General features: G+C 46.8%; 1 long non-coding RNA gene across 1 annotated transcript; it reads left to right on the top strand.

The window, feature by feature from the left end:
* The first annotated feature begins 3,119 nt into the window (after window positions 1-3,119).
* Window positions 3,120-6,112, top strand: LOC132327221 (uncharacterized). Its single transcript, XR_009486493.1, has 2 exons — window positions 3,120-4,413; window positions 5,693-6,112. It is a non-coding gene; the product is annotated as an uncharacterized LOC132327221 (long non-coding RNA).
* Window positions 6,113-6,603: the final 491 nt, after the last annotated feature.

Genomic DNA, 6,603 nt, shown 5'->3' with positions numbered 1-6,603 from the left:
GTGAAGTCATATCCTGTCCCTTAGCTGTGACTACTTCCTCCTTCCCTTCCCCCTGCCCTCTTCCTAATTGCTGTCTGTCAAGTTCCACATTCCAGCAAGGGCATCGTGTGATTGGCAGAAATTCAAAAGATGCTTCTCAGACCTGGAGTCATTGGCCTGTCCAGATGTCATTGTCCCCTGAGACCCTCCTCCTTCACACCTGGTTGGTAGCTCACCTATCCTCTCCCTCCCACCTCCCTGTGAGTTTAAAAGGCGCTGGAAAGATGTGGTCGTGCTCTGTTGGAGCTGTTACTGAGATTCAGAACTGTGTCACCTTGGAATAAACTCTGGATTTAACCCTCCGGCAGAACCCGCTCTCTTTCTCTTCACCATCGCCTGAACTTTTTCCACTAGAGGTAAACTGAGTTTCTACTTTGCTTGGGCTGATTCTGAGTGCCTAACTGCAACTGCCAGCGAGCCAAAGGTGTCTCTGAGGTGAAACATCCCCAGCAGTTACCTATAGCTCGGTGCACTAAGGCCGGACGAACCCAGGCACGCTCAACTCAGCAATAATAATTGGCGCCCAAACGTGAGGCACATTGAATTTGCAGCCCCAAGAAGTAATCTCCCAACCTCAGAAAAGCTTCTAGGCAGCCGAGCACCCACTCGACGACCTTTGACTGCATTGCTCTCAGTAGAGACTTGGGGATTAAACCCAGAAGAAGTTTCGAGGACTGTTCGGCACTCCTAGAAAATTTTAGCTCCTTTCTGGTGAGCAATTTTCCAGGGGAGAATAGGGGAGCCCCCTTCTGCCCGCGGGGGTCCTGTTCCAATGAAGAGACATCCTGCCTTACCTTGCCAACAACTGCTTCGATTTTGGTGAGTATTTCTGCTCTTTAGAGGGGGTAGAACCTCAAAAAACAAAAACAAACAAACAAACAAACAAAAAAAAGAAAAGCAAAAAAAAAAAAAAGCCAGTCCCTGCCGTGGGTATAGTTCGTTTTAAACAGTCTCTGCCGTGTGAACTGTTCATTTTAAACAGTCCCTGCCGTGGGTACTGTTTGTTTTAAGCGGAAGCGATATCCTGTGAGACATAGCTCACAGCGGCGTGTCTTTGCCACTTTTATAATTTGCGGCGCCAGTAGAAGAGTGGGAGAGCTCTCCCTGCCTTTCCCCCCCTGCTGGGCTCTGCGGCGTGCTCGACTCTTTCGGTGCAGGGGGGCGGCTGCTCTCTCTCGGCTCGGTGTGGGGGAGCTCTCTACATGTGGCATGCGGGGGGTGTTTTCTCGGCTCTCTACATGTGGTGCCCGGGGAGGCTGCTCTCTCTTGGTGCAGGGGGGTGGCTCTCGCTGCGCAGTGCGTGGTGGGTGCTTTCTCGGCTCTCTACACGCGGTGCGGGGCGGCCCCAGTTTCGGCTTTGCCACGTGGAGCCGGCAGGGGAGGCTTTGTCCTCCGCAGCGGCAGGGCGGTTCCCAATTCAGTGCTTTTGCCGCGGCTATTTTAAAAGCAGTGTACTCAGCTGCGTTGTGAAAAGCTAACGTCTGCTCGTTATCGCTTCTGATCTGTAGTTTTTTTAGAAATCAGTAGTTGATTTGGCTTTATTTTCGGTCGGCGGCACTTTGTGTATTGCGCCTTTTTTACATCTAAAATGGGCTCAAATTTAAGCGCAGCACAAAAAGGAGTGTATTATCATATTGTTGGGATTTTAGTCAGTGGTAATGTTAAGTTCTCTAAAGGTAAATTGAAACCATTTATGAAGTGGCTTTTTCTACACTTCCCACAAATTTCTCCTGAAGGAAGTCCATGATATTCATTTTTGGGATAAAGTAGGAAATGAATTGATAACCTTGGGACAGTCTGGAGATATTTCTTCAGATAAATTTGTGTTCTAGAGTTTACAAGTTCGAACAGCCTTGCTCAAACAAAAGGAATTGAAGAAAAAGGCAAAATACAAACAATGTACCCCTGCTCTCCCTGTCTCTCCCCCTCCCACTTCTAAACCTCTTACCCCTAAACTTAGTAAAATGCCTAACTCCCTCTCCCCACAAAGTCCTGGCCAGACTGCGCGGAATCTCTCTCAAAACCCTGCGTCCCCTACTCTTGAGCATGTGTTAGCTTTTCAGAGAGCAGTGATCCCCAAAATGGCCCCCATGCCCTAGGGGGTCCACAAGATAGAGGATGCCACGTGGCACCTTCCCATACCTAGTCGTCTTCTTCCCAAGATCCTCCTAAGTATCCCAAAATTCCTCCTCCATCCCCCTCCCCTCCTGCTCCTCGTGACACCTCCCTTACCTCCCACTTTTCTGCTGTACCCTCAGCTCCGCCCCTCTACTCCTCCCAGGGGGTGTCTGCCGATGTGATATCACCAGACATCCCCGACCCCTGTTCCCATGGTGTCCCCGCCCCCTGCCAGCCCCGTGTCTCCGCCCCCTGTGCCCATTGTTTCCCCACCCCCTCCCCGGGTTCCCACAGTGGGGACACGCCCACTGCTTCTCCCCATAGCTGTATCGGTGTTTCCAATGCTTCCAATTCAAGTGATACAGGGCAAAAAACTGCAGACCCAATTCAGGGTCCCACTTTGTCATTCACTCCTGTTACGTATCAGCCTGCAGCACAAGGGGGAACAGCCCCAACTGCTAGTTGGAGCTCTTTTAGACGACAATTGATTAAGGAAATCTGTAAATCTCATAAAGAGTATGGCCCACACAGTCCATATTTCTGTGGCCTTTTAAATTCTGAATTGAGTAGGACTGTAGTAGTCCCACATGGTTTAAAACAGCTTTTTTCATGCCTCATGACATCTACAGAATTCAAATTATGGGAATTAGCATGGAAACAACTGCTAAAAGGAGCTCTCCCAAGCTTGCAGGCTGATCCAAACACAGTGAAAGATACCAATGGCCTACCAATTACCATTGAGCGTCTCTCCGGTGAGGGCCGATAGTCTTTACCCTCAATCCAAGCTACTGTAATTCCTGTAGAAACACTCGAGAAAGTGAAAGATGCAGCTGAAAAAGCATTCTTTTCCCTCCAATCCGAGGGGCCTTTTGAGCCTTATAGTAAGATCAAGCAGCTACCATCAGAACCTTTTTTGAGATTTGTAGAAAAGTTAACTAGAACTATTGAAATACAAGTCAAAAAAGAAAATGCAAGGGAAGAGGTTTTAGAGGAAATGTCATTTACAAATGCAAATGAACAGTGTCGAATGGCAATTTTGAGTCTTCCCCTAGAACCCCCACCTATACTAAAAGATATGCTTCAAGTCTGTAACAGGAAAGCGCCTCTGATGAGTGTTACTGAAGACGCCAGGTCAAGGCTCCCTCAGCGTGTCGCCGTTGCCAGCCCTGCGCCCATTCCCTCAGAACAGCAGCACCCTGGGCAGCAGCGAAGACCAGCAATGGTCTCAGAGAAATCTACAGAAGCGCCCCAGGTTGCTAATGCTGCCTGGAGAAGAAAACGCCGTGCGCGTTCTCTAGAAGAAATTCCATTTAAGCCTCCTATCTGGAATAGTTTGTAATATGTTTGTCTTAAGTTTCCTTTCACCACTGTAAATCCCACTGTTGGTGTGCAGTCTCGAGACGCCATGAGACCGAGCCTGTTCCTCGCCCTACTCGCAATCATTTCTCCAGTGATCTCCTGGATAGTCCCTCAACCCAAAGCGAACATACATCAAGAGAGAAACTGACGACTAGCTGAGTGGACTGTTCAAAAGCTGGGGACTCTTGGGCTGGTTGAGATCTAAGCTGAAAACTCTGTTTTTAGTACTGTTTATTTTAGTTATTGTTATTGTAGTTGTTAGCATTGTTTTTAGTTTAATCAAACGCATGGTTCTCAAGTTGATTTCAAGCTCACCTCCCCCTCCTGAAGTTTACCATTTAGAAGCCCTTAGTGCTCCAATAGACGACATAGAAGCCTCAGTGGAAAACACTGACCCTCCTGCAGAGGAGGAGCCAATTTACCAACCATGGTTTGGCAAAATTTCTGCACCACGAACTCAGTCCTCTTCTTTTTAAACAAAACTAGGGGGAGATGTTGTGGTGTGAAGTCATATCCTGTCCCTTAGCTGTGACTACTTCCTCCTTCCCTTCCCCCTGCCCTCTTCCTAATTGCTGTCTGTCAAGTTCCACATTCCAGCAAGGGCATCGTGTGATTGGCAGAAATTCAAAAGATGCTTCTCAGACCTGGAGTCATTGGCCTGTCCAGATGTCATTGTCCCCTGAGACCCTCCTCCTTCACACCTGGTTGGTAGCTCACCTATCCTCTCCCTCCCACCTCCCTGTGAGTTTAAAAGGCGCTGGAAAGATGTGGTCGTGCTCTGTTGGAGCTGTTACTGAGATTCAGAACTGTGTCACCTTGGAATAAACTCTGGATTTAACCCTCCGGCAGAACCCGCTCTCTTTCTCTTCACCATCGCCTGAACTTTTTCCACTAGAGGTAAACTGAGTTTCTACTTTGCTTGGGCTGATTCTGAGTGCCTAACTGCAACTGCCAGCGAGCCAAAGGTGTCTCTGAGGTGAAACATCCCCAGCAGTTACCTATAGCTCGGTGCACTAAGGCCGGACGAACCCAGGCACGCTCAACTCAGCAATAATACTGGCACCTGGCAAGGGAAAGCCCTCAGAACTTGTCCCTCCTCCCTCTGCCTGGGAACACAGCTGATCTGGAAAGCTCAGGGTGCCTGGGGCTGGGCTCCTCCTGCTTTGTCTCTGCTCTTACTCGGATAGAAATGGCTTATTAAGGTCAGAAATGACTGCTGGGCAGCCTCTCTAACACCAGCAAGAGGAGTTTAAATTTATTCCTGCTTCCCATAGAGTAGGATGGATTTAAAGTACCCATCTCCCCACAAAGCAATCTCTGACTCCATTTTTTGCTTCTCAGCAGATGGCATTTATAGCATCTTGTTAGACCCTGGGTTTGAAGATTTCTTTAACACTAGGAAAAACTTACTGCTGCCCATCCTTACCTTCCCATGGGCAAGGATTTTTGAAAATTGCTGTTTTGTACAGACGTGTGCGTTTTTTGAAGGGAGCTTTTCAGGATACTTCTTTAACCATGGATGACTGTTTTGGAGTCTCTGGCTTCCTGGGAGTAACTGTGTGGGACACACAGTGCTTCATCTTTGTGCTCATTCTTTTCCTGTTTCTTGATCTGTTATGCTCCCTCTTCTGGCTTAGTGCAACAGTTTCTGTTATTTCCCACAAGGGGCATCCTGGGATGTGTTAGTTGGTTAAAATGGTCAAAGAGAGTGAGAATCAGAGGCATTGGCTGGTCTGGTGATGAGGCCATAAGGGACTTCTAGAAAATATGATTGAGGACCATCATGTTTTCACTGCAATAGCTAACAAATGCAGTGTCCAAAAATGTTGGGGTCCAAATATGCAAAATGACCTATTTGTAAATAACCAAGGTGGCCTTGGTAGATTCTTATCGGAGGGGCTCTTGGTGTGTTGACAAGGAGGGGGGAAGCCAGCATGAACCTCTGGTGCTGAAAATCTTCTTTGAAATAGTCCCAGCATTTGTTATTGGAGGGTGTTGTAGTATATGATGTAGATAATTCATGCTTTGGAAATTGTATAAAAATGATAAAGATCCAACCATGCACCTGACCCCCATGGCCAGAAGCAGGGCTTTTCATTTTCAAAAGATTCCCCAGACTCGCCCAGATAAAATCATGACCATTAACGAGTGAATGAGTCTTTCCTGTGACCATCAGTGACCATTTCCGAAGAATGTCCAGAACAACACCGAAACAACACCTGGGAGAGATTACATCAGATAACGGCTGCGTCCTGGCTACAGCTGAAAGGAAGACAATTTCGAGGAGCCCAGACAGCCATCCAAGCCTATGGACTGACTTTTGTACTGGACTGAATTTGTAAAGTTCCCGTTATACATATGTAAGAACTTACAGAAATCTTAAATCATTTCTGCTGTAGGCGGAATAAACTGTATATGAGCTGGATACCTGGAGCAGTTGGTGTGACACTCTGGGGAGACGCTGACACTATGTCAGTTCAACCCAAGTTCACCCAGCGTCAAAGTCCGGGGTTGGCGGTGTCTGGGCTGTGGCAATTTTATAATATTCTATTTTTTGGTTTTCGATCTAATAAATTTATAAAATATTTTTTATAAATTTGGCGGCAGAGTTGATCATTTATAACAGTGTGAAGCTGTATTTCATGCCATGGTAGTGTATTTTTCCTCCTTTCAGTGTACAAAGCTTTGTCTAGACTAGAATTTATGTCATTTGTGTGATTAGCTCCTTGGTGTCTGTAAACTCTATCCTAGGTATGAATTTGTCTTTCATCACTTGCAAAGTGTTTACCTTCCCTCCATTCCATGGGATTAAACTTGACAGGTTCAGTGTGTGTGGTAGAGCTCAGTTTTGACTTTGTTTTGTTCTAGGGTTTTTTTTTTATTCCCCATGTAGTATGGTGCTGATGCTATTTGTAAGGCAGAATTGTGGACTCAGTCCTCACTTTAAATACTGCACAAACTGAAAACAGCACCAAGGTGCCAGCTCCAAATAATTTGCAGTGTATGAAAAACATGAAACAAAAATTCCTGGTAGCCAGGAGGACCACAGAAATTAGTGAACCAATACTATACATGTCTTTGGCAGTC

The sequence above is a fragment of the Haemorhous mexicanus genome, chromosome 5, assembly GCF_027477595.1.
Source record: "Haemorhous mexicanus isolate bHaeMex1 chromosome 5, bHaeMex1.pri, whole genome shotgun sequence".
In the NCBI taxonomy this organism is placed as follows: Eukaryota; Metazoa; Chordata; class Aves; order Passeriformes; family Fringillidae; genus Haemorhous; species Haemorhous mexicanus.
This window is presented reverse-complemented; position numbering and strand designations above follow the sequence as displayed.